At 43.1% G+C, this 27,192-nt stretch overlaps 1 protein-coding gene across 2 annotated transcripts in view; it reads right to left on the reverse strand.

Annotated features, from left to right (window-relative positions):
* The window catches only part of CDK18 (cyclin dependent kinase 18), a 106,427-nt gene that overhangs the window by 59,043 nt on the left and 20,192 nt on the right, over positions 1-27,192 (reverse strand). For both annotated transcript variants that reach the window (XM_079979584.1, XM_079979583.1), the window contains exon 2: positions 10,450-10,574. The gene's annotated coding sequence lies outside the window, so the exon portion shown is untranslated. The remainder of the gene's footprint in view (positions 1-10,449; positions 10,575-27,192) is intronic.

A 27,192-nucleotide genomic window follows, 5' to 3' on the forward strand; every position in this document is an offset into this window, starting at 1 on the left:
GTAAATGGACAAAAGTACAAAGATTCACTAAATGTTTAGGGCGTATGCATCCCCCCAGAAAAAAAGCACTGGTTACATGAAAGAAAAACTTTTGCAGTAGCTTTCTGCTAGGCTGACCAAAATGGCAGAATTTGTCTTCTGCCCTATTTCAGCATGGTTAGAAATGGGACTATTTCCACCCTATCTATATCAAGGGTGGGGAACCTGCTGCCCCAGATGTTGCTGGATCAAAACAACTCCCATTAGCACCCAGCCACAGCTACATGGAATGAATGTACTTGCAGCATCCCATTTGCCTGGTCATGCATTTCAGTACATATGTAGAAGGGTGGGTTGCCTTCTGGATGCATCTGAGATCTCCCAGTGCTAACCGCCCCCCCCTACTTTCATGTAAGTGGAAGTGACATACTTCACCACAAGTCAAGCAGCACAGAGAAGAACCCAAATGTTATAAAGCATACAGTATGCATGCAAGCCTGGCACTTATTTTAGGAACTTTTGACCTTGAACATGCTCCAGAATTTGGCACTTCAAGGGGTAATGTAGTCAAGGGCAACAAAGATAAATCTCGAGTCATTTGATCATATCAAAAGGGCATTTGCGTATTCATTAGTTATTAACTTTGCTTACTTTGCTTCCTCCATCACATCCACAAACAGCCAACCAGCAGAGTTTTTCCATGTGGTGAAGGGAATGCTGACGCCTGTCCACAGGAACAGAGTGCTGGGACTCTAAGAGGTCTGCTGTGACAAGTTTGCCAGAGACTTTGAGTGTGGTCACTCTTAAAGAAGTGTTACCCTCCCCGGAGCAACAACTATTGAAAAGTCACTAATACTCATTTTTTAGGTAAGGCTCTTAGGAGGGTGGTGGCAGTCTAGCTGCAGGCACTTTTTGGAGAAACTCTTGTGCAATAAACCTACTTTTGCCAAATACCAGACTTTTCGCAACAAGTAAAGTGACACGGAAATGCACTGGAAAGTGTGGGACAACAGTTGTTTTGATTCAACACTGTATGTTCATTAAGTATCGCCAATGTCATCTAACCTGCCTGCAAACAAATCAGAATAAATGCTCAGAATGAAGGTCACCTAGAGTCACCTTCTTTTACTGTCTCTCTAGACCAAAACAAAGCTTTCCTGATCAGGCACAGGCTACTGCAGCAAAAGATGGATATCAGGGGTACTTATGAAACTAACAACAGCTGGATCCTTCAGATGGAGAATGAATGACACCCTATTCAGAGAGGTGGAGATTTACAAAAAGGCCCAAAAAACCTTGAAGGACTACTTTGAGATAAATCTGAGGGCAGAGGTCGAGAAAAGAGTGATTTGGGACGCAAGTAAGGCCGTGATGCGAGGTTTTCTGATACAACAGAACTCTTTAAAGAGAAAGAAACAAAATGAAAGGAAGGATAAGATTCTGGAAAAAATAAAAGAAGGAGAAAAGAAACTGAGGTCTAAACCAAAGTCTCAAGAAATCCTGAGAGAAATTAAGTTCTACCAAATGCAATATATGGAATTGATGAACCAGGAGATAGAATGGAAAATTAAGCAAATGAGACAGAGGACATTTGAATCAGCGGATAAATGTGGGAAACTTCTAGCATGGCAATTGAAGAAGAGACAGAAACTAAATACAGTCACAAGCTTGGAGGTGGATGGAAAGAACATTTTTAAACCAAATGAGATTAGTAATTGCTTTCAGAGTTATTTCAGGAGATTATATGCACAAGGGCCGGAAAATGAAGGAGATATGGAAGATTTTCTTAAGAAATATGGATTACAAAAAATTTCGCAACAAAGTATGTTGATTTTAAATGAGAAAATAACAGACCAAGAAGTGGAGGGTGCCATTCAAAATATGCAACTAGGGAAATCTCCAGGACCAGATGGACTAACCTCCAGATATTATAAAGCATTGAAAGAATGGTTAGTACAGCCACTTAAGGAGGTTTGTAATGAAATATTAGAGGGGAAAAAGGCACCTGAATCGTGGAAAGAAGCTTTTATCACACTTATACCAAAGACTGAAACTGAAAAAAACCAGATTAAGAACTACCGCCCTATATCACTACTTAATGTGGATTACAAAATATTTGCTGACATTTTAGCAAAAAGACTGAAGAGGGTGTTAATGGAGGAGATTCATAAGGACCAGGCAGGCTTTCTCCCAGGAAGACACTTATCAGATAATGTAAGGAACATAATTGATATTATGGAACTGCTAACTGTAAATATTAACACGAAGGCAGTCTTGATTTTTGTGGACGCGGAGAAAGCCTTTGATAATATCTCTTGGAAGTTCATGAAGAAGAATCTCCATGGGATGGGGGTAGGTCAAAGGTTTGAAAATGGTATAAGTGCAATATATTCTGAACAAAAGGCTAAGTTAATTGTAAATAATGTGGTTACTGATGAACTTTCCATAGAAAAAGGGACACGGCAGGGGTGCCCGATATCCCCATTACTTTTTATATCAGTCCTGGAGGTTTTGTTGAACATGATCAGGGGGGACCAGCTGGTAAAAGGAGTTCAGGTCGGAGCTAAACACTATAAATTGAAGGCATTTGCAGATGACCTAGTATTGACTTTACAAGAGCCAGACACTAGTACAAAAAGAGTTTTAGAGTTAATTCAATTCTTTGGTCAGGTGGCAGGATTCAAGTTGAATAAACAAAAAACTAAAGTTCTGGAAAAAAACTTAACAAATGTTGAAAGAGAGAGATTCCAAAATGAAACTGGGTTAATGGTGGCAAAGAAAGTAAAATATTTGGGGATTAACATGACATCTAAAAATGTGAACATATTTAAAGACAATGATGATAAATGTTGGACAGAGGTAAAGAAAGATCTAGAAATATGGTCGAATTTGAAGCTTTCCTTGTTAGGCCGAATTGCAGTGATCAAAATGAATGTATTGCCTAGAATGTTATTTTTGTTTCAGACATTACAAATTGTGGATAAACTGGATTGTTTCAAGAAGTGGCAGAAATATATATCTAAATTTATCTGGCAGGGCAAAAAGCCCAGAATAAAATTTAAGATACTTACTGATGCAAAAGAAAGAGGGGGGTTTGCCCTGCCGGATTTGAGACTGTACTATGAATCGGCAGCTTTCTGCTGGTTGAAAGATTGGCTACTTCTTGAGAATGCAGATATTCTGGATTTGGAAGGATTTGATAATAGGTTTGGCTGGCATGCATATTTATGGTACGACAAGGTTAAAGTTCACAAGGGTTTTAAAAACCATATTGTTAGGAAAGCACTATATAATGTTTGGATTCAGTACAAGGATTTGTTGGAAAATAAAACTCCTAGGTGGTTATCACCTATGGAGGCTAAGGAAAACTTAATATGGAATCCAAATGGCCAAAATATTCTGAAATTTTAGAACAAGAAAGCGGTGAATTTAAATTACAGAGTTTTGAGAAATTAAAGCCCAAGGTGCGAGATTGGCTTCATTATTACCAAATAATGGAAACCTTTAAACAAGACAGGAAAATTGGCTTCCAGGTGGAGAAATCGAAATTGGAAACAGAACTGTTAGAACCCAATACTAAGAATGTATCAAGAATGTACAATTTGTTGCTGAAGTGGAATACAATAGATGAGACAGTTAAATCAGCCATGATTAAATGGGCACAGGACATTGGACATGACATTATGTTTGCTGACTGGGAACAGTTATGGACCACCGGTATTAAATTCACGGCATGTAATGCCCTAAGAGAAAATATTATGAAAATGATTTACAGGTGGTACATGACCCCAGTTAAGCTTGCGAAGATTTATCATCTGCCCAATAATAAATGTTGGAAATGTAATGAGATTGAAGGTACCTTCTTTCACCTTTGGTGGACCTGCCCAAAGATTAAAGCCTTTTGGGAAATGATTTATAATGAAATTAAGAAGGTACTTAAATGTACTTTTCACAAGAAACCAGAGGCATTTCTCTTGGGCATGGTCGGCCAATTGGTGTCAAGGAAGGATAGGACTTTTTTTATGTACGCCACTACAGCAGCAAGGATCCTTCTAGCAAAGTATTGGAAGACACAAGAACTCCCCACACTGGAAGAATGGCAGACGAAAGTGATTGACTCTATGGGACTGGCAGAACTGACTGGCAGAATCCGTGACTAAGAGAAAGAGACGGTGGAGGAAGACTGGAAGAAGTTTAAAGCTTATCTTAAGAACTGTTACAATATTGATGAGTGCTAAAATGTCAAGGGGAAGGAAGATGCAGAATTACAGCTGAAAATGTTTGATGACTTAAGGTGAAATTGAGAAAGATAACAAATTTAAATTTAATTGGCTAAAAGGGTTGCTGAAAAACTGTAAAATAAGGATGCAAAAAGGGTGAGGTATGGGGAAGTCCGAGAAAGGAGGTTTATGAAAATGAGGTTAAGAACTTATATTTGTGTGTTTGTTTGTATTTGTTGACGTTTTTATGTTGTTGTTGTTTTGTTTTAAAATTGGAAAACTAATAAAAATTATTATATATAAAAAAAAGATATCAGGGGTACTTCATAACACAGACTTCTGAGCCTTTGCCCCATGCAGTGCATACAAACAACAGTCAGCACAAGACAACCAAGAAGGCAGGGAAAGTAAGTGGTATATATTGGAAATTTCAGAATCACACAAGTAAAGGAGGGTGGGAAGAAAGAAGGATCATGAAAGGATCCATGAAAGGTAAAACTTTGAGTCTCGTGTTGACTGTCACATCTACCCCCAAAATAAACAAGAATCTAGCAACACCTTAAAGACTAAGAAATATGTTGCAGCATAATCTTCCACGAGCAACAGCCCACTTCTGTGGAATGTATAACAAAGGCAAGAAGTATGAACCAGCTCCTACTGAAGCATGAGAAGCACACACACCTTTCGCCTGCCTTAGAGATCCCCTGGCCTTCATTCCTCACTTGTAATCAGATTCATCACTTGTGTCAACTTCTCTCCACCTGGGAATCTAAGCCTATTCTCTTCGGCTCAAGAGATTTACCAGCAACAAGTCAGTCTGCAGATGTTTTATGGGCGTTCCTTCCTTGTGCAGTAAATTGCCCAGCAGGAAGACTCTAGGCTTTTTGCTGTTTTAAGAAGGGAGTGATCAAGGTTGGTGTCTTTGCAAGTGTTGAGTCTGGGATGGTGTATAGGCATGCCCAAGGCCCTTGAAGATGAGAGTCATTAATCTGCAATGAGGATGTGCATATAAGAAGCAAAGGAAGGAGCTTCACCTGGGTTTCATTGAAGACCTAGAAACGCCCAGTAATGGAAGCAGCACTATATAGCAGAGCAGAGGGGGCTGCTTTCATTTTGGTATATTCACCTCTGCATAAAAAGAGAGAAACCGACAGATAGTGCAGGGTGGATGCTATCTCAGTCTAAGGCCTTTCATTCCAACCGTGACAAGAGCAGAGCAGTTCAGACAGAAGACACTAAAATGACAGTCACTTTTTTTTTTTTAACCTCATTAAATGAATCTACACCAGGAATCAATTCTTTTACTGGACGTGATAAAATGCATCTTGTGTTTCCCTTGGCCGGATAACGTGCTACTATGTGCCAGCTTGTCAAGTCACACCCCAGTGCCCATGGCTTGTTCAATACCCATATTGTCTGCTTTCCTAGAGGGGTTCTTGTTGAACTGTAAAGAAGTTGGTTGTGTCAGCATTTTGCATGGTACACTCCTGCTTTTCAAAGGATCACACGCCTTCAGCCAGTGTCAATCAGTGTTATCACCACAGAGGTTCACAGAACTACAGCAGCATCCATCAAGAGAGGATCGAGGGATGATTTTTATAAAGTCGCAGCACCACTCCTCCGCTACACATGGAGATGTGATTCGAATTTTCCATCCTTCAGTCTTTCCATATCGTAGGGTTTTATTTTATTTGTTTACTTTCAGGCTCAAGCAGGGAGACTAAATAATGTTTTAAAAAATGAAATGTCATTTATGGACTATGGGGATGAGACAGCCTGGAGCAAGGCTGGAGGCAGTGTTTCTCAAACATTTTCAGCTCTTGACCCCCCCATTCTAAACTTGTTCTGCTTACCCTGAGCACAAAACCAACCATCCATCTGGAAGGGCAAGCGCGCAGTGATGCTATGCACAGCTACTCACATGCAAGCCTAATGCACTGCAAGTGTGCATATGGACCAGGTCAACAAATTATGAAGGGCTGAAGACAGAAATAAGATCAAGACAGCCCAGAGAGTGCTCATTATATGCTCTCTGAACTCATCTTCAAACCTGAACTTTCAGGCATGTCAGTGAATCAGTCACTGGTTGGAGCCACTCACTCAGTCTCCCAAGCATACCTCTCCTGGGTCCACTGCTTGCAACCACTGCTACATCATCCTCCAATGGGGAAAGTTAAAGAAGTATTCAAAAGACTATGGATTATGTTAACTGAACACATTATGTTAACTGAATATGTTAACCGAACACTGAGGTGCATCTTCACAAACCACAAATCATATGCCTGTGCAAAGCCTTAAAATGACTTCTCCAACATCAAACAAGGTGATCTCGGCAGGGCATTTATTGACCCAATCTTGCCTAAATCTATACACATCCTCAAACCAAATCACTTGGATATTCTTCCCGGGTAATGAGTCAAAACTGAGAAGCACAGACATGGTACTGACACTACAATAAAAAGTTCCCATACAGACACTGTGGGTTGGTGTAGACTGGCTACTTCTTTCTTTTCCTTTCCTATTTTTAATTAGTGCTTTCATTATCTCTACATCCTTGCCACGCTCCAGTCCACACAGAGCTCTCAGGATCCCCAGAGTCTTGAAAAGCCTATGGCTGTTCCACTTCAGACATGCAAGATTTCAGCTTGCCATCAATCCAACCTCAGAAGTAAATAGCGGAGAGATGACCACAAGTTAAGAATGCTGCCCTTTAGTGAGAAGAGGTCCTGCTACTTGCGACAGCTAAGACTAGCCATCTTACTTTTACTCTGCGCTGCCCTTAATTATTTCTTCTTAGTGTCATGTGGCAGCAAGTGATTAAAGCAGAGGGGGTGGGATCCAAGGTATCAGGCTTCTATTCCTGGCTTGGAAAGAAAGCGAGACAGAGCAATTAAGAGAAGCAGGTCTCTTGGGATCAGTTCACAGCTCAAAGGAAAGAGCAAGTGTTTGGCTAGGAGGAGGGAAAAGTGAATGAATGAGTGATTCTCAGAGATGGGCTTACTTTGCAAAGCAAAAATTGAATATAAACTCTAGTTCTACACTCTGCATACATTGCCCAAGTTTGTATACAAATACCAGATTATTTTACAGGCCTTTGCACATGTCTGCTTCAGCTAGCAATGTTAAGTAAGTGCCAGTGGCTGGAGGAAAGGAGCTATTTTTGCAGTCAGAAGGACTAGAAACATGTTTTTTTAAATTAAAAAAACCCTAATTTTTTAAAACTAACAAATCAGGGCTGCACCCTTAGAAGTGGGAATTTCAGCATCCGGCACAACTATTAAAGGTGCGGGATCCTGTTCTCTTTTCCATCTGGCCACCGTAATCATAACATGTTATTGTTATCTTTTATTTATTTAATGAAGCTGAAGCCATTAGCCATTAGAAAACAACACAGAATGAAATACATTACACAGTTAAAATAATTATTAAAACTTGGCATTCTGTCAAATGAAAATTTGCTGTGCTGAAGAATTTAACTTGGCGTCCCCATAAAGCTATAAACTGCCACTCTGAAGAAAAACCAGCCACCTTTTCAGAAATGTAAGGAGACCTGTCCCCACACCCCTCATAAGAAGGTATCAAGTACCCATAATCATAACATAGATCTTCTCAGTACCAAAAATTCAAGCTTTCAAGGTGCAATTGCACGCATGTGGATAACACACAGACCTACCTGTACATATGATCCGGAATGATGCAAAGGATAATTCTGGATGTTACATAATACAGGTGGAATAGGAAATAGAATGGGCTGGTGCTCCCTGTGTGTTCACACAGTTCTAATCTGACATCTTCTCTTGCAGTCAGATGTGACAAGCCACCTCCCAGAGGTTACCATTCAAGCAACGCACACATTCACAAAGTTTGTCTGTTTCCCTTTTAAGCAGAGATTGAATGGCAATCTGTCGTGGATGTTTAAGTTGAGATTTCTGCATTGTAGAGGGTTATACTTGACGACCCTCAGCTCTATGATTCCATGAACAAATTTGTGAGATGAACCTGAACTGGTCTATTCTTGCTGCACCTTTTCAAGGTTGCTTATTCTTCTACTGGCACCCTATGCTTCAGGATCATCTCTTGGTCTATCTTGGATTACTCATAGTTTTGGAGCTCAGTCCATAGCAAGCAGAAAACATGATGGAGAAAATATTGCAACTGTTTTTAAAAGGCAGAATTATGAAGCTTATTCTGACACAAATCAGTCCTTCAACTCCTTCAGTTTCAAAAATGCCATTAAGAAAAGATTGTTTCTGGAGGCAGCAAACAGAAAGCATGCTTTATTTTTTAAAGGGGGGAAATCAATAGCAGTTCTTTTGTAGAAATATAATGCATAGCATTGTTATTTTGTTTTCATTACCCACACCAGAAACTGAAATAGCTACATAGAACAACTAAGGGGCTGTCGTGACTATCTAGGCATTAGTACCCTATCTTATGGAGCAGCTTTGGGTTCTGAGCCTGATGCTGGTGACCAGGGGCACACTGGACCAGATCCCACAGCAACAAGGTCCATAGAACCAGGGCAGACACCCTCAAAGGCACCCTTCCCATTTCAACACCATAGGGAGTGCATCAAATAGGAAATCATGGAGCGAAGGAGAAATGTGGGAAGGGGGTAGAGCCTAACAGCTGGGCTGGAGGCAGGTACTCAGTAGGCCTCAGTTCATCACCAGCCCCCGCAGAGGCAAATTGCTAATTCTCCTTGCTGCCATGCACAAAGAGCTTCTCCTTGGGACCAGAACAGGGCAGCCACTAAAATGAATGTTAGGCTGGTCAGATGAAAAATGATAGGGCCCCAGCACCTTTAATAATTGTGCAGGGCGGTGAATTTTAGCATGAACCATCTGTCACGCAAGGAAGCGTCCCAATTGTCCAGCCTTTATTTCTCTATCAGATGACCTGGCATTTTGCCCAATGCTCCCACAAACTTGGGTGGGTGGGAGAGGAGTCCAACTTTGCCTTCCCCAGTAGCATGGGGTTAGCAGCCTCTTCTGCTTTTGCAGAAGAAAGCCAGATCTCCAGTTAAAGGCCAAAGGGTTCAATATTCCCTGGACTTTCCACCTAGTAGTAAGAACTCAGCAGCAGGAGCTGTAATAAAAGACGGCCGTTACCCCATTTTCTTATCCTGGCTTAATGAACCAGTTTTGCAATAGGGGCAATAAATAATAGATTACTCTCAGAGGCTGGTGTAGCAGCAGTGCTGCTGCAGCAGAGCACTAGCTGCCTAAGCCTCACTGCCGTGGGGCTCCAAATCTATGCTGCTTATAGCTGCTACAGAGCCACATCATACAAAGCCAGGAAACCAAACAGTTTGCCCCCCCCCCCCCCCGTCAAAGGCTAAACCAAAATCAACTGTGCATGCATCCCAGTTGTGGATTATGCCCCCTCCCTTCAAGAGGTTCACCTGGGGCCTTTGTTATAGTCTTTGCAATGCCAGGTGCAGACCTTTGTACTCTTCCAGGACCTTTAAATTTGAATGATATGTTTTATCGCATTCTGATATGGCTTTCTCTTCTAAATTCTAAATGGCTTTCTCTTTGCTATTTTCATATTCAATTTTAACATTTGTTTTAGGCTGGTCTTTTTAATGCTGTTTTGATAATGTTTTATGTGAGTCTTTGTGATGTCATCCCTATTCTATAATACCACAGCATTTCGACATTTGCTGAAATAAGCTGAATACTGCTTAATACCACAGTTTCAAAGTGGCATACGATAGACATACAGCCCAAAAATCAGGTCCCCTCCAGACTATTGTTTTTGAGGAGGGGTGTTCTGCAATATGTCATTGACACAACAATAGTGCATTAGAGGTGGAATTATAGAACATCCATACACCATTTCACTTTTGGTTGTTTTGTGATGCTTCACTAATGCTACCCCATTATGGCCATCTAGGTGGGCACTCTTCCAGTATAGTACAACAAAAGTGGGTCTACCCCCAGAGTCACAGGATTTCAGCAGGAAGCTATGGCACATGCACTACTAGAAACGAAGCAGTATGTCCAACCCAAAACTTTTGAAGGTCCAAACAATATTAAAAGCAGGATTGTGTACAACCACCCCAATGCCACCATTATCACAAGGATCACGAAAGAACAGTTAAAAGGAGGCCTGGAGAGGCTCTAAGTTAAATTTAACCATAAGATAAGCTTCCTTAACATCTCTACTGAAATTTTAAAAATTACAAAGACTTCACAGGAAGCTCAAAAGAGGGGTGTTGTAAAGAAGGGTGCTCTTGTGTACTTACCTTTTCTGCCACACCAAGGATCACTGCTGGAGTGCCCTTTCCCTCTGATTACTTATTGCCAAAGGCTCTCCTCTACGTATGCTGCATGCTGTTTTACCGCACAATAGCCAGACCTGCACTGCATTCTGTTAAAAAGACAAAAAACCAAACAGCCTGTCATAGCCAGCTCTTATTCATTTATTTCAGTTCTTTAAAAATGTTTTCTTTTTTCAAAAGTGCATAAACTGCTTTGGGGGCCTCTATGAGTGTGGGCGGGTGTATTTAATTGGGTTGTGCTGATAAAGTGCCATAATAAGGCAGGCTAGTCTGGAAAAGGGTTGTGAGAAAGCTATTTCAGGGTGAAGGAAGGATTGGCAGGAATGCAAGCAGGAGTCCAGGGCAAGGAATCTAAGCATAGGACCATCCAACTTCTGCTTTAAAACCTCCAGTGAAGGAGAGTCCACAGCCTCCTGAGGGAGTGCGTTCCACTGCTGAACATTATGTTTTGGATTTCAGACAAGTTCAAAACCTTCCTCCCAAGAGATACATTTCAGGTCTAGTCAGTGATGTGGGGCAGGAAACTTTCAGTTGAAAATCTTCTGTTTCATAAGTCTGTTGGTAACAATGAATGTACGCTAATTGCAAATGCAATATTAGGCAAGCTTAGCAGCTTCAAGATGTTTGGCTTTTTAAAATAAATACGAGTAATATAAACATGCTAAATTGGATCACTGAAGGGGTTGCCAACCCTTTGGGGTCAGTAGACGCATATGGAATTTTGAGGAAAGTGCTCTGGGCACCAGTCACAAAAGTTGCATAACAGAAAATAGATGCCCCCTCTAAAAGAGCGCCGGGGGGGGGGATAGAGGACTACAAAATGGTATAGGCATGCCCCCCCCAATCAATGGGGGGAAAGGCACCTCCATCAGCACTTGCTCACAGAAAAAAGCTCATTGCACCTCTTCCCTGTTTAGAATGGATGAAAGGGAGGGTGCCCAATTCTGGCATCTAGTGACACAATGGGAAGATTCGAGGGGGGTGTTTGATGTAGAAATGGCTGAGCTATTACAAACAGGAACTGAGCAGGAAGATTGAATAGTCTCTTGAGTATTGTGGATTTCTGAGGGCATATTTCCTGAGACCTTTCAAGGGTGACTTATATACCGGTAGGTGTACTGGCTCCCAATGGAAACCCCTGCTCTAGGGGTTGCTATGATGAAACCTGAAAATCCACATCATTGCAGAAGGTCTCAGGTCTGTAAGGACTTTTTCACAAGTGGATTAAGAGACAACATAGCCCTAGGCTATAGAATAACAGGTGCTGCCAAAACTAGTCTCCTGAGGGCACCTCCTGCCTCACCAGTCCCAGGTGCCTTTGTAGGACTTGCCAGGTAGTCCGCTGGGCGTGTGAGTGTGGTCAGAAAGGGAAGCAGCCCTGACTCACCCCTTTCCATTTTCTCCTAAAAATGTTAAGTGTGTGTGTGTGGTATACATATATATATATATAGAGAGAGAGAGAGAACACCAATCATGGTCCTAAATTAAGAGGGAGGATCCCATCTCTTGTGTTAGACTGGAACAACCAGAAAATTTAAGGCGTAAGCCAAAATGTGGCAACTATGTAATATTCTGAAGATTAACATACATTTTACATAATTTGAATATCTGCTGACATGGGTAAACTATGTAACTGCAGACTTTGGAGAATGACAGACTTCAACTACTAATTTGATTAAATTACTATGGCACATACTGCCTCTTAAATTAGGTTATCACTTTGCATTTGAATCAAAAGGAAATATATTCTGAACAAAATTTCAGCAGAATAAAATTAGAATGTTCAGTCCTTAAATTTCCCATTGTTTTGCTGTGTCCCTTTCATTCATTCATTTCACTGCACTATGAACTCATGGATATAATTTCCAAAAAAGGTAGGAGACCTGTAATTGAAGACATAGTTATTGTCATTTCTGTTAAGCATACTAAGGATTATGTGCAGAAGTTATAGAATAGGAGACATTCTCCTCCACCACTGAGCAATTTACAATCTAAATAACTTGCTTATGTTCTCTTCCCAATTCTGAAAAAGTCATACAAAGAAATACAATGGGACTTGATTATTCAGATATTCTGTACTTTCAGATCTGGAAGTTCTGGTTTCCTTATTCTGCCAAGCAATATAAAATGACCGGTAGCAACCCAGTGGGAACTTCATTTAGAATTCAGATTCTATTTTATTTAGCAACAAAAACAAAAAAACCAGTCTGATTCACAATTGACTCTACATGCCACTCAATGTCAATAAATGACTTATCATTTAAGCCTTGCTCAATCATACTCTGAACTCTGAGGGGTAGGATTGTGTCCTGTTGTTGTTTAGTCGTGTCCGACTCTTCATGACCCCATGGACCAGAGCACGCCAGGTACTCCTGTCTTCCACTGCCTCTCGCAGTTTGGTCAAACTCATGCTGGTAGCTTCAAGAACACTGTCCAACCATCTCGTTCTCTGTCGTCCCCTTCTCCTTGTGCCCTCAATCTTTCCCAACATTAGGGTCTTTTCCAGGGAGTCTTCTCTTCTCATGAGGTGGCCAAAGTATTGGAGCCTCAGCTTCACGATCTGTCCTTCCAGTGAGCACTCAGGGCTGATTTCCTTCAGAATGCAGAGGTTTTATCTTCTTGCTGTCCATGGGACTCTCAAGAGTCTCTTCCAGCACCATAATTCAAAAGCATCAATTCTTCGGCAATCAGCCTTCTTTATGGTCCAGCTCTCACTTCCATACATCACTACTGGGAAAACCATCGCTTTTACTATACAGACCTTTGTTGGCAAGGTGATGTCTCTGCTTTTAAAGATGCTGTCTAGGTTTTCTCCCAATAATCAGGCGTCTTTTAATTTCATGACTGCTGTCCCCTAACCTGATACAATTTCAGCACAATGTCTGAAAGAGCCTATATGCTTACCAAGTGTGCTTATGTAGGCTCTGTCTGCACGATAAGGACTCTGCCTATTTCAAGGGTCCCAGGTTACTCACAGGCATTCAGGTCCTTTCAGAACATGCATCACGAACATGCATCAATAACAGGATGAGCAGGCACTATCCCCAACCCCCTTCTCTGTACAAGTTCAGAGAGACAATGTCTAACAGTGTTTCCCTATAGCTGACATGTGAACTACTTCCATTGAGAAGCAGTTTATCTGTAGCATTTGTTCTGCAGTGGTTATCTTGCATATGCAAATTAGAGGTCCAGGGAGGCCTGGGCCACCTCCAGCTGTTGAGGCCTCTAGCCATACTAAAAATAAAAAACAACAATGCACAAAAACAAAATAAGGCACGCATACAGAAAAAGAGTTGCTTGTTTATATAATCAGCTGAGCCGAGAAGACACATTCATCGCAGTCCAATCTTGTGTCATCAGAACAGATATAGTTTTATTAATATTTCCACACAATTCTAACTCTTCAATATGACAGAATCAATATCAGTTAACAAAACAAAATTAATTCCCTCCCACACCAAATCACTGCTCTCACTAGCAAAAATTTGGAGCTGATAATGTGTGTCGCTTTGATGAAATCTCTTTCCATCACTCTATTTCAAATAGTTACCTCATCAGTCTTACCCAGTAGCAGCACCAGATTTAGGGTGGTGCAGGTGGCTCTCCTGCACAGGATGCTAAGCCAAGGTGTATAACAACAACAACAACAACAACAACAACAACATATATTTATACAGGTACCTACTGAGAAGATCCATTCAAAAAGCAACTGTACCAAAAGGTATTATTGTGAAAATAAGAAATATTTAGGGGCATGTGCCCAATTTTGTCCTCAGTCAGGGCGCCATATTACCAAAGTTTGCCCCTGCCAGTAGCTCCTGCAATAATAATAATAATAATAATAATTTATTATTTATACCCCGCCCATCTGGCTGGGCCTCCCCAGCCACTCTGGGCGGCTTCCAAAAGAATATTAAAATACTATGATACATCAAACATTAAAAGCATCCCTGAACAGGGCTGCCTTCAGATGTCTTCTAAAAGTCTGGTAGTTGTTGTTCTCTTTGACATCTGGTGGGAGGGCATTCCACAAGGAGGGCGCCACTACCGAAAAGGCCCTCTGCCTGGTTCCCTGTAACTTGGCTTCTTGCAGTGAGGGAACCGCCAGAAGGCCCTTGGTGCTGGACCTCAGTGTCCGGGTAGAACGATGGGGGTGGAGACGCTCCTTCAGGTATACTGGACCGAGGCCGTTTAGGGCTTTAAAGGTCAGCACCAACACTTTGAATTGTGCTCGGAAACGTACTGGGAGCCAATGTAGGTCTTTCAAGACCGGTGTTATATGGTCTCGGTGGCCGCTCCCTGTCACCAGTCTGGCTGCTGCGTTCTGGATTAGTTGTAGTTTCCGGGTCACCTTCAAAGGTAGCCCCACGTAGAGTGCATTGCAGTAGTCCAAGCGGGAGATAACCAGAGCATGCACCACTCTGGCGAGGCAGTCCACAGGCAGATAGGGTCTCAGCCTGCGTACCAGATGGAGCTGGTACACAGCTGCCCTGGACACGGATTTAACCTGTGCCTCCATGGACAGCTGTGAGTCCAAAATGACTCCCAGGCTGCGCACCTGGTCCTTCAGGGGCACAGTTACCCCATTCAGGACCAGGGAGTCCTCCACACCTGCCCGCCTCCTGTCCCCCAGAAACAGTACTTCTGTCTTGTCAGGATTCAATCTCAATCTGTTAGCCGCCATCCATCCTCCAACCGCCTCCAGACACTCACACAGGACCTTCACCGCCTTCACTGGTTCTGATTTGAAAGAGAGGTAGAGCTGGGTATCATCCGCATACTGATGAACACCCAGCCCAAACCCCCTGATGATCTCTCCCAGCGGCTGCATGTAAATGTTGAAAAGCATGGGGGAGAGGACAGAACCCTGAGGCACCCCACAAGTGAGAGCCCAGGGGTCTGAACACTCATCCCCCACCACCACTTTCTGAACACGGCCCAGGAGGAAGGAGCGGAACCACTGTAGGACAGTGCCCCCAGCTCCCAGCCCCTCAAGACGGTCCAGAAGGATGTTATGGTCGATGGTATCAAACGCCGCTGAGAGATCCAGCAGAACTAGGAAACAGCTCTCACCTTTGTCCCTAGCCCGCCGGAGATCATCAACCAGTGCGACCAAGGCAGTTTCAGTCCCATGATGAGGCCTGAATCCCGACTGGAAGGGATCCAAATGGTCCGCTTCTTCCAGGCGTGCCTGGAGTTGTTCAGCAACCACTCGCTCAATCACCTTGCCCAAGAATGGAAGATTTGAGACTGGGCGATAGCTGGCCATCGTGGCCGCATCTAAAGATGGTTTTTTAAGAAGTGGTTTGATAACCGCCTCTTTCAGCGGGTCTGGGAAGGCTCCCTCACGGAGGGAAGCATTCACCACCCCACGAAGCCCATCGCCCAGTCCTTCCCGGCTAGCTTTTATAAGCCAGGATGGGCAAGGATCAAGGAGACAGGTGGTTGGTTTCACTCGTCCAAGCAGCCTGTCCACATCCTCGGAGGTAACAGATTGGAATTGATCCCATGCAATTTGACTAGACAGGACTCTAGCACTCTCCCGCCCCGGCCCTGCTCCCACGGTGGCGTCTACCTCTTCCCGAATCTGAGCGACTTTATCTGCAAAAAACTTTGCAAAATCATTGCAGGAGATCATGTGGCCCGTACTGGGCCCTGATGTAGCAGGTGGTTCCGCTAAATTGCGGACCACCTGAAAAAGTCTCCTGCTGCTGTTTTCTGCAGATGCAATAGAGGCGGTGAAGAAAGTCTTCTTCGCCGTCGCTACCGCCACTTGGTAGGCTCGACATTGAGCTCTAACCTGTGTCCGGTCAGCTTCAGAATGAGTTATCCGCCACCGGCGCTCTAGCCGTCTCAACGATTGTTTCATTGCCCTCAGATCCGTGGAAAACCACGGGGCTCTCCGGGCTCCATGCAATCGGAGAGGGCGCTTCGGAGCCAAACAGTCAATAGCCCGGGTTAACTCCACATTCCAGCGGGCCACCAGGGAATCAGCTGAAAGGCCATCAACATGGGATAAAGCATCCCCTACCACTCTCTGGAAACCATTTGGATCCATTAAGTGGCGGGGGCGGACCATCCGAATCGGTCCCACCTCCCTGCAGAGGGGAATGGTCGCGGAGAAGTCCAGTTGCACCAGGAAGTGATCTGACCATGGCACTTCTTTTGTTTCACTTTTAGTTAGTGTCAGGTCACCAACATCCGTAGAGGTAAACACCAGGTCCAAGGCATGTCCGCGGCTATGGGTTGGGCCAAACTTATTCAGGGACAGCCCCATGGAGGCCATGCTTTCCATGAAGTCCCGAGCAGCCCCTTGTAAGGTCGTGTCGGCATGGATATTAAAATCCCCTAGGACAACCAAACTAGGTGTCTCCAGGAGAACATCCGCCACGACCTGAAGCAGCTCGGGCAGGGAATCCTTGGTGCAGCGGGGAGGTCGGTACACCAAAAGGAATCCTGTACTGCCCCTATTGCCCAACTTCCAGAACATGCACTCAGAGAACTGGGTCTTCCCAATAGGACGCCTGGTGCAAACTAATGACTTCCTAAAAATCACTGCAACCCCCCCTCCCCGCCCAAAAGGCCTGGGTTGCTGTGCGTAAGAGAAACCTGGTGGACAAGCAGCAGCAAGAACAGGCCCATCCGCTTCATTCAACCAAGTCTCTGTTACACATGCCAGGTCAAATCCCCCATCCATGATCAGGTCATGGATGGCAGTGGTCTTATGAATCATTGACCTGGCATTGCACAGCAGCACCTTCAGGTCATGTGGGTATCCCTTGCTGATTCTAGTATCCATCTGGTCAGGACCAGACCTGGAGGCAGGGATAGTCCTCAGACAACGACTAAACCTGCCTCCTCTGTAATGACATGGTCTGGTCTTAGCGTAACTCCTCCTCCTACCCGAGATCACTGAGATCGGTTGTCCCAACGCATCCCCCCCTGTGGAACATGCCGCAGCCATTTTGTTGGCTGGGACCCACTCCCCGGCAGCCCTGACCCCTCCCCTTAAGAACAAAATAAGACCTTAAAACAATGAAAACAAAACAAAAAAGAAACCCCAAAAAACAAAAAACAATACAAATAAAAAACTCCAAAAATTACAAATCCATCAAAATCAAAACAAATTCCCAACTAAACATCCATCCCACCCCCACCCCATCCCTGCATATACAGTAATAATAATGACAATAATAATAATAATAAAGAAATAAAAAGGAAAAGGAAAATTTTAAAACATTTTAAAAAGAACTCTGCACCCCTCCGGATCCCCCTGGGCCGCAGCAGCAGTGACAGCAATCGTCCCTGTCAGGCCTGTCAGGCCCCGCCCTAGGCCAGATGGTGAGTGGCAGGAAGGAGCAGGGCCCTCAGACACCCACGCAGGAGAGTCCTCCTGGGCAGCAGAGCACAGCAGTCCTTATGGGGCTTCAGGCCCCGCCCCAGGCCAGATGGTGAGTGGCAGGAAGGAGCAGGGCCCTCAGACACTCACATACAGGAGAGTCCTCCTGGGCAGCAGAGCACAGCAGTCCTTTATGAGGCTTCAGGCCCCGCCCCAGGCCAGATGGTGAGTGGCAGGAAGGAGCAGGGCCCTCAGACACCCACGCAGGAGAGTCCTCCTGGGCAGCAGAGCACAGCAGTCCTTATGGGGCTTCAGGCCCCGCCCCAGGCCAGATGGTGAGTGGCAGGAAGGAGCAGGGCCCTCAGACACTCACATACAGGAGAGTCCTCCTGGGCAGCAGAGCACAGCAGTCCTTTATGAGGCTTCAGGCCCCGCCCCAGGCCAGATGGTGAGTGGCAGGAAGGAGCAGGGCCCTCAGACACCCACACAGGAGAGTCCTCCTGGGCAGCAGAGTCCAGCAGTCCCTGTGAGGCTTCAGGCCCCACCCCAGGCCAGATGGTGAGTGGCAGGAAGGAGCAGGGCCCTCAGACACTCACATACAGGAGAGTCCTCCTGGGCAGCCGAGTCCAGCAGTCCTTATGAGGCTTCAGGCCCCGCCCCAGGCCAGATGGTGAGTGGCAGGAAGGAGCAGGGCCCTCAGACACCCACACAGGAGAGTCCTCCTGGGCAGCAGAGTCCAGCAGTCCCTGTGAGGCTTCAGGCCCCACCCCAGGCCAGATGGTGAGTGGCAGGAAGGAGCAGGGCCCTCAGACACTCACATACAGGAGAGTCCTCCTGGGCAGCCGAGTCCAGCAGTCCTTATGAGGCTTCAGGCCCCGCCCCAGGCCAGATGGTGAGTGGCAGGAAGGAGCAGGGCCCTCAGACACCCACACAGGAGAGTCCTCCTGGGCAGCAGAGTCCAGCAGTCCCTGTGAGGCTTCAGGCCCCACCCCAGGCCAGATGGTGAGTGGCAGGAAGGAGCAGGGCCCTCAGACACTCACATACAGGAGAGTCCTCCTGGGCAGCCGAGTCCAGCAGTCCTTATGAGGCTTCAGGCCCCGCCCCAGGCCAGATGGTGAGTGGCAGGAAGGAGCAGGGCCCTCAGACACCCACACAGGAGAGTCCTCCTGGGCAGCAGAGTCCAGCAGTCCCTGTGAGGCTTCAGGCCCCGCCCCAGGCCAGATGGTGAGTGGCAGGAAGGAGCAGGGCCCTCAGACACTCACATACAGGAGAGTCTGTGCAACACACAGCCCACATTGTTCCAGGCAGTGGGATGCCTGGAGCATCATTTGCAATTGTCTCTGGGGAAGTTTCCATTCTTTGTTGAAAGCATGCAGTGTGGGTGGGTTTGCTCTACTTCAGCTGGGAGAATAATTGCTACAGGCTTACCGAGGGGTAGAAGGAGGTGGTGAGAAGTTATTAGAAATTAGGAGAGTTGTGCCCATTACTTTCCAGAACAAATTGGTAGGCAGCAAGGGAAATAAAAACCACAGAAAGCGAGTGAGAGAGGCATCATGTTCCAACATCTCATGCACGCCTGATTGATTTGAGGCCGCACATTTGGTAAGAGCTCAGATGAAGTACCTATTTCCAAGCCAGGCTGAAAAGATCACTGCAGCAGAACAAACAGTTTCCTCAAATGAACTCCCTGAATGTTCTCATTTGCCCTCAATGGGTGGACATTCCTCAGGTTTGGTGGAGCTTCGCAAGACCCACCCTACTCTGTATTGGAGGCGAAGTATTACACGCTGCTAAAACTCTACATTCCTATAAATTCTTTTACGTGAGTCTCTGTGGTTTGATGTCTTACCAGTCCACTCTGCACTTAGCTGAACTCTTTCTTTCATGCAGCACCATTAGCGATTTGAAGTGAGCTACATTTGACCTTTATACTTAGGGGCCCAATCCAAAGACAGTAACAGAGCAACACAATGCATATTTAGTCAGAAGTACGTCCCACTGAATTCAAATAAAATGTGCAAAGGATAGAAGCCATACCATGCTTAAGTCCCTTTACTATAAACAGGATATAATTAACACAAGTCCTATGGAGCTCAAGGGGGCTTGACTAGCATTTCCTGTTTCAGGTGTGGAGCTTGCGCAAATGGCTTGCTCCTTTGCAGGTGGGATCCAGTCACATACTGACAAGTTCAGTTTGGGCAATTAATGTGGATGTGTGGTCTATGTGCTCTAATCCTGCTTCCAAACCCTGAACTTCCACCCAGCCTTCTTGCAGTAAGGGAAGTGATGAGAAAATGCACTGGGTAACAATATATTGATATGATCCTGCAAAGCCTCTCTCTGCAAACTTTGTACAAGCAAATCAGGATGAATAAACAGGTCGCCAGGAAATGACCAGACAGCAATTGACATCAAATTGTCCCTGTATACAGCTGATTTGAAATTTCTGAGGAAAGTGAAGAAAAATAAATGCTTGCTTTTCAGAGTCAGTATAATCACCTTCTAGCCCTCTATATTCATTTGCAAGAACAGTACAAATCATGTAGTTCATTATAAAATGGAAGCAGCAGCCTTTTGGCATTTAGCTATGCTAGGGACTCCGCTGGTCTCTGGAAGCAAGTTGGCAGCACAGATGCATAATTGTGAAGACAGATGTACTTGTGAACAGGGATGGGTGGCTGGCTTTCGTTGCAGAATGAGCTTTGCTTTTCTGCACCTTCCCTCTTGCAAAGACAGTTGCTTTTGTACCTGCTCAGTCCTCCCTGCCCTTTCTTCCCAAACTTCAAGGAGGTAATACATTTTTGTATATGTTCATATTCAAGTATCTGTTTAAAATCTTTGTTCAGACAAAAAGCAATTCAAAAATTTCTCAAAGGGGTGTGTGCGTTTGCTTTGCGAGTGACATGAGGGCTAGCCAATCACTACTGTGCAAATCTGGAAATTAGAAACAATAACTTAAGTTGCACCTGAGCCTAAACAGCGATACATATGCATTCACAGTGGGCCAAGGGAGAAAACTACACATGTCCCTGTTTATCCTATGACTAGACTAGTCTAATTTATGTGTTGCCTTTTCACAAAATAAATTATGTTCAAAGCAGATCACAACAAAAACATGGTTTTGAAATGTGGTTTCAAAAACAATATTTCAATAAGAATATAGCTAACAGTTCAAGACATGAAAGTATTTCAGCAGCAAATTTTAGAAGAAAAAAAAACACAGCATCAATGCAGTAAGTATCCATGTAGGCACATTTCAAGGCAAACACCAGAAGTGTAGGAAGCATTTTAGGGACCAGAAACAGTTGGTATCTCTCTGGGACTGAACTCAACTCTGCACATATAAGATGCAACTAATCTATATGCTACCATGGCAACTTTGAGGCTAGTTTTAACATCTAACTAGCAAACACACACAAACACATTCTAAAACAGGGGGGTTAGTATATCGCAGCTGAGTTCCAGGCACCTGTCTCTTGGTCACACACCACATGAGAAAGGTCTCATTGTATTCTCCTCACATCATCATTTTCATCAATTTGATTTATTAACCACCCTTCACCATAAGGTCCCATTATTCAGTGGTATGTCTGTAGGGGAGGGCCCTTCATTTTGCAGCATATCATGCAAGGTGCTGGTACTACATCTTAAACAAGTGAACAATCCACTTCTCCAGTCCCAGGCTCTATTACTACTACTTCTGGAACAGGCCCAAGCCATTTTGCTACCTGAGGCAGGGCAAACAAGTCTCTCCCCATCTCCAGGGAAGCTGCATATCTCCCAGGAAGCTGGTCATATTATTTTGGCAGCTAAGGCAGAAAAACTGCATGTGGTTTTCTCTGGCAGTAAAAGTGAGGTTACAGAGAACCAGGCAGATGGCCTTCTTGGTAGTGGCACCCACCCTGTGGAACGCCCTCCCATCAGATGTCAAGGAAATAAACAACTATCTGACTTTCAGAAGACATCTGAAGGCAGCCCTGTTTAGGGAAGTTTTATTTTATTTTATTTTTTTTAAATATTTATTAAGAATTTTTCATTTACAGTAAAAAAAAAAATGAACATAACATTGCATATCACATATTTTCTTATCACTTCTGGACTTCCTCACATCTCCCGCTCCTACGTTCTAGTTTAATACACTTAAAACAACAATTTATTCCCTTATCTCCATCCTTACTGTCAAATTTCGAATATATTTCAAATTTTAGATACGTTTATTCCAATCCTTACAAAAGAAAATTTAATTTAGCCTAATAATTATCTAAAAAAAAAAATAGGTTTTTCATCTTATATTTAAATTATCTTCATGATTTACTTCATCTATTTTGATGGTGCCAATTTGTCTAAAATCAAGCATCCTGCTTAACATTCATACAGTTTACAATATTTTTGCAGATAAAGCTTAAATTTTTTCCAGTCCTCTTCAACGATTTCTTCTCCCAGGTCTCGGATTCTGCCAGTCATCTCAGCCAGTTCCGTGTAGTTCATCAGTTGCATCTGCCATTCTTCCAGTGTGGGTAGATCTTGGGTTTTCCAGTGTTTAGCAATAAGTATCCTTGCTGCTGTTGTTGCATACATGAAAAAAGTTCGGTCTTTCTTTAATACCCCTTGGCCGACAATACCCAAAAGGAAGGCCTCTGGTTTCTTAAGGAAGGTATACTTAAATACCTTTTTCAGCTCATTATATATCATTTCCCAGAAGACCTTCACCTTAGGACAGGTCCACCAAAGGTGAAAGAACGTTCCTTCATTTTCCTTACATTTCCAACACTTATTATCAGACAAGTGGTATATTTTTGCAAGTTTGACTGGGGTCATGTACCATCTATATATCATTTTCATTACATTTTCTTTCAGAGCATTACATGCAGTGAAATTCAACCCAGTAGTCCACAACTTTTCCCAGTCCTCAAACATAATATTATACCCTATGTCCTGTGCCCACTTTATCATAGCCGATTTAACCATTTCATCTTGTGTGTTCCATTTTAACAGCAAGTTGTACATTCTTGAAAGTACCTTGGTCTTAGGCTCTAGCAATTCCGTTTCTAATTTCGATTTTTCCACCTGGAATCCTAATTTTTTATCAAGTTTAAAAACTTCTTTAATCTGGGCGTAGTGTAACCAATCTCGCACTTTATCTTTCATTTTCTCCTGACTCTGCAATTTCCAATTGTCTCCTTCTTTTTCTAATATTTCCCAATACTTTGGCCATTTGGCCTCCATATTGAGTCTTTTTCGGGCCTTAGCTTCCAATGGTGAAAGCCACCTTGGAGTTTTATTTTCCAATAAGTCTTTATATTTTGTCCAGACATTAAACACTGCCTTTCTGACAATATGGTTCTTAAAAGCCTTATGAATCTTAGCCTTATCGTACCATAGATATGCATGCCAACCAAACGCATTGTTGAAACCTTCCAAATCCAATACATCAGTGTCCTCCAGAAGTAGCCAGTCTTTTAGCTAGCAGAAAGCTGCTGCTTCATAATACAGCCTTAAGTCTGGCAGGGCAAAGCCCCCTCTTTCTTTCACATCAGTTAGTATCTTAAACTTAATTCTGGGCTTTTTGCCCTGCCAGACAAATTTGGAAATATCTCTCTGCCACTTCTGGAAGCATTCTGTTTTATCCACAATCTGTAATGTTTGAAACAAAAACAACATTTTTGGCAATACATTCATCTTTACAGCGGCGATTCGGCCTAACAAAAAAAGTTTCAATCTTGTCCAACTTTCTAGATCTCTCTTAATTTCTGACCAGCATTTCTCATAATTATCCTTAAACAGATTTAGATTTTTTGATGTTATATTTACCCCTAGGTATTTCACTTTTTAAACCACATTTAACTCTGTCTCTTTCTGAAACCATTCTGACTCTGTATCTGTCAAGTTCTTTCCCAATACTTTAGTTTTCTGTTTGTTTAATTTAAATCCCGCCACCCGGCCAAATTCTTGGATCAATTGTAATGCTTTTTTCGTACTTGGCTCTGGCTCCTGTAGGGTCAAAACTAGGTCATCTGCGAACGCTTTCAATTTGTATTGTTTCTCTCCGACCTGAATTCCTTCAACCATCCGGTCCCCCCTAATCATGTTCAAGAGCACCTCCAAGACCGAAATGAATAACAATGGGGAGATAGGGCAGCCTTGTTGTGTTCCCTTTTCAATTTTAAACTCTTCCGTAATCACATTGTTAACTATCAGTTTAGCCTTTTGTTCTGAATAGATTGCCTCTATCCCATTTTCAAAGCCCCGTCCCACTCCCATTCCTTCCAGATTTTTCTTCATAAATTTCCAAGAAATGTTATCAAAGGCCTTCTCCGCATCTATAAAAATTAAGACTGCTTTTGTATTAATATTTGTTTGTAAAAGTTCCAAAATGTCAATAATATTCCTTGTATTAGCAAACAAATGTCTGCCAGGGAGAAAGCCTGCTTGGTCCTTATGAATTACTTCATTTAACACTTTCTTAAATCTAGTTGCTAATATGTCTGCAAATATTTTGTAATCCACATTTAAAAGGGAGATGAGGCGGTAGTTTTTAAGTTGTGTCTTTTCAGTTTCTGATTTTGGTATCAATGTGATAAAAGCTTCTTTCCACGTTTCCGGCGCCTTCTTCCCCTCCATAATTTCATTGCTGACCTCCATCAGTGGTTGTATCAAGTAATCTTTCAATGTCTTATAGTACTTGGAGGTCAGCCCATCTGGCCCTGGAGATTTGCCCAATTGCATGTTCTGAATGGCTTGTTCCATCTCTTGTCGTGTTATTCTGCTATTCAAGATTGATCTATTTTCTTGTGACACTTTTGGCAGCCCATTCTTTATCAGAAATTGTTCTATCTGTGCCTCATCTTGCGGACCTTGAGTATATAGTTGTTTAAAATACCTCTGAAAGCACTTTCTGATCTCCATGGGGTTCTGAACATTTTTCCCTTCAATCTCTAAATTGGTAACTGTATTCATTTTCTGTCTCCTTTTCAACTGCCATACTAGCAGTTTCCCACATTTATTTGCCGATTCAAATGTTTTTTGTTTCATTAATTTAATTCTCCATTCTATTTCCTGGTTCATCAATTTAGAATATTGTGCTTGGTATAATTTTATTTCTCTCAGAATCGGCTGTGACTTCGGGTTTGATCTTAATTTCTTCTCCAGTTCTTTAATTTTCTCCAAAATCTTGTCTTTTTTCTCATTTTGTGCCCTTTGCTTTACAGCATTCTATTGTATCAAGAACCCCCTCATCACCGCTTTACTTGCGTCCCAGATAGTTGTTTTTTCCACTGAAGTGTTCAAATTTATCTCAAAATAGTCCTTCAAAACTTTTTGGGCTTTTTAAACAATTTCCTGATCTCTGAACAAATTGTCATTCATCTTCCACCTAAAGGAGCCGGATGGTAGTAGTGCCATATCAATCTTTACAGCATTGTGGTCGGAGCAGGTTTTTGGGCAGATTTCCACCTTTCTGGTCTTCGGTGCCAGGCCTCTAGATATCCATATTTGGTCTATTCTTGTCCATGTCAGCTGGGCTTCAGAAAAGAATGTTCCTTCTCTTCCCAAGGGGTTTTTTGTCCTCCAAATGTCAATCAAGTCCATATTGTCAGTCAGTTGAAAAAAAGTCTTAGGTAGTCTGCCATCTTTTGATATATTTTGATTTTGTGACTTATCCATGTTGGTTGATACCACTCCATTCATATCTCCCATCATGATGGTGTTATCATAGTCCAGATAGTCCAGGACGCTCTCATGCAACTTCTTGTAAAATTCTGATTTCCCCTCATTCGGTGCATAAATTCCTAATATCAAAAATTTCTCTCCTTGATGTTGTATCTCAATTGCCACAATTCTTCCTTGTTCATCTTTGAATAAGAGTTTAGGTGCCAGGCTCTCCTTTGCATAAATCACCACTCCTCTCTTCTTTACTTTGTCTGAAGAGATAAATTCTTGGCCTAGTCTTTTGTTAATTAACACTTTCCTATGGAGCCTGGTCACATGTGTTTCTTGCAAACAGATAATGTCCAATTGTTCCTTTTTTAATATATGAAATATCTTCCTCCTTTTTTCCGGGGAGTTACAACCATCAATATTCCAGCTCAAAAGTTGCAGAGACATCCTGGATAAATCTGTTATTGTTCTGGTGGTGGTGTCTTTTTTTCTGGGTCTCCAGGTTCTGGGGGTGAAGGTACAGCTGATGCTCCAGGCCCAAAGGGTGTTTCAATTCCTTTCTGAAGGTCCTCTCCGTGAAGAATCAAAAATTTGTCTCTGTCCTCAAGTGTTTTGATTTTAACCTTCTTCCCTCTGAAAGTGAAAGATAATCCCTGGGGAAATTCCCACCTAAAGATGATTGAATTACTCCTTAGCAATCCAACCAGTTCAAGGTAGGCGGATCTAAGATCCAACAGTTGTTTCGGGATATCTTTGTAAATTTCAGCCCTTTTATCCAAAATGTCCAGTGACTTTTTGTAGTGTAAGCCTAATATCTTGTCCCTTTCTTCCTTTGATCTCAAAATTATCAAGCAGTCTCTGGGCTTGTCTTTTCTTGCAAATTTTCCAAGTCTAAAAGCCGATATAATTCTAAAGTCCTTTTCCTCTTGGATAGGCCAGAACTTGGTAAATTCTTTGGTCAGGAACTCAGCTAAGTTACCTTCTTCAACCTCTGGTATTGACCTTAATCTTAAATTACTTTCCCGATTCCGCAATTCTAGCATGGACAGATACGTCTGGTGCCCTTCGACTTGTTTGCAGAACGGTTTTACCTCTTGTTCTAAATTTTCAACTTTTTGGCTGGTTGCCTCAGCTAATTTGCGATTTTCAATAGTGGCCTCAGTTAATTCTCCAATTGCTTGTACATTCTGTGCTACCTGTCCAGTTATTTTATTTAGACAGGCTGTGTTTTGATCTATTTTAGCTGTTTGTTCATCAGCTTTCTTGTCCAAAGATTCCACTCTCTTGTCCAAAGATTCCAATTTTTCATATATTTTCTCTAAAATTGCAGCAGTTGCTCCTGTGGCCATATCTTCCAATTGTAGCTGCTCTGTTCCTTCTTCCAACGGCAGCACAGGCACACTTTCTTCTCCCCCTGCTGAGGGCAAAGTAGGTACAGAAGATCTACGTGTCTGTAAAGCTGAGGTTAGGGTTGTTTGTCTAGTTCTTGGTCCTCTTCTTCTTGTACCGCTCATTCCAAGTTTATCTCTGAGTCAAGGTCAAATTCAGATGTTCCCATGGGAATACAGCAGCCCCAGAGCACCGTCGAATAGGAGGAAAGGAAAGAGAAAGTAAAATAGTGTCACTGCTGTAAGCCCAAAATCCTCTAGGGGGGGGCTTAAAATTTCTTATTGAGAGAAGCCGGAACAAAAATAAAAATAAACAGGCTAATA

The sequence above is a fragment of the Podarcis cretensis genome (assembly GCF_951804945.1).
Source record: "Podarcis cretensis genome assembly, chromosome: 6".
Taxonomy (NCBI): domain Eukaryota; kingdom Metazoa; phylum Chordata; class Lepidosauria; order Squamata; family Lacertidae; genus Podarcis; species Podarcis cretensis.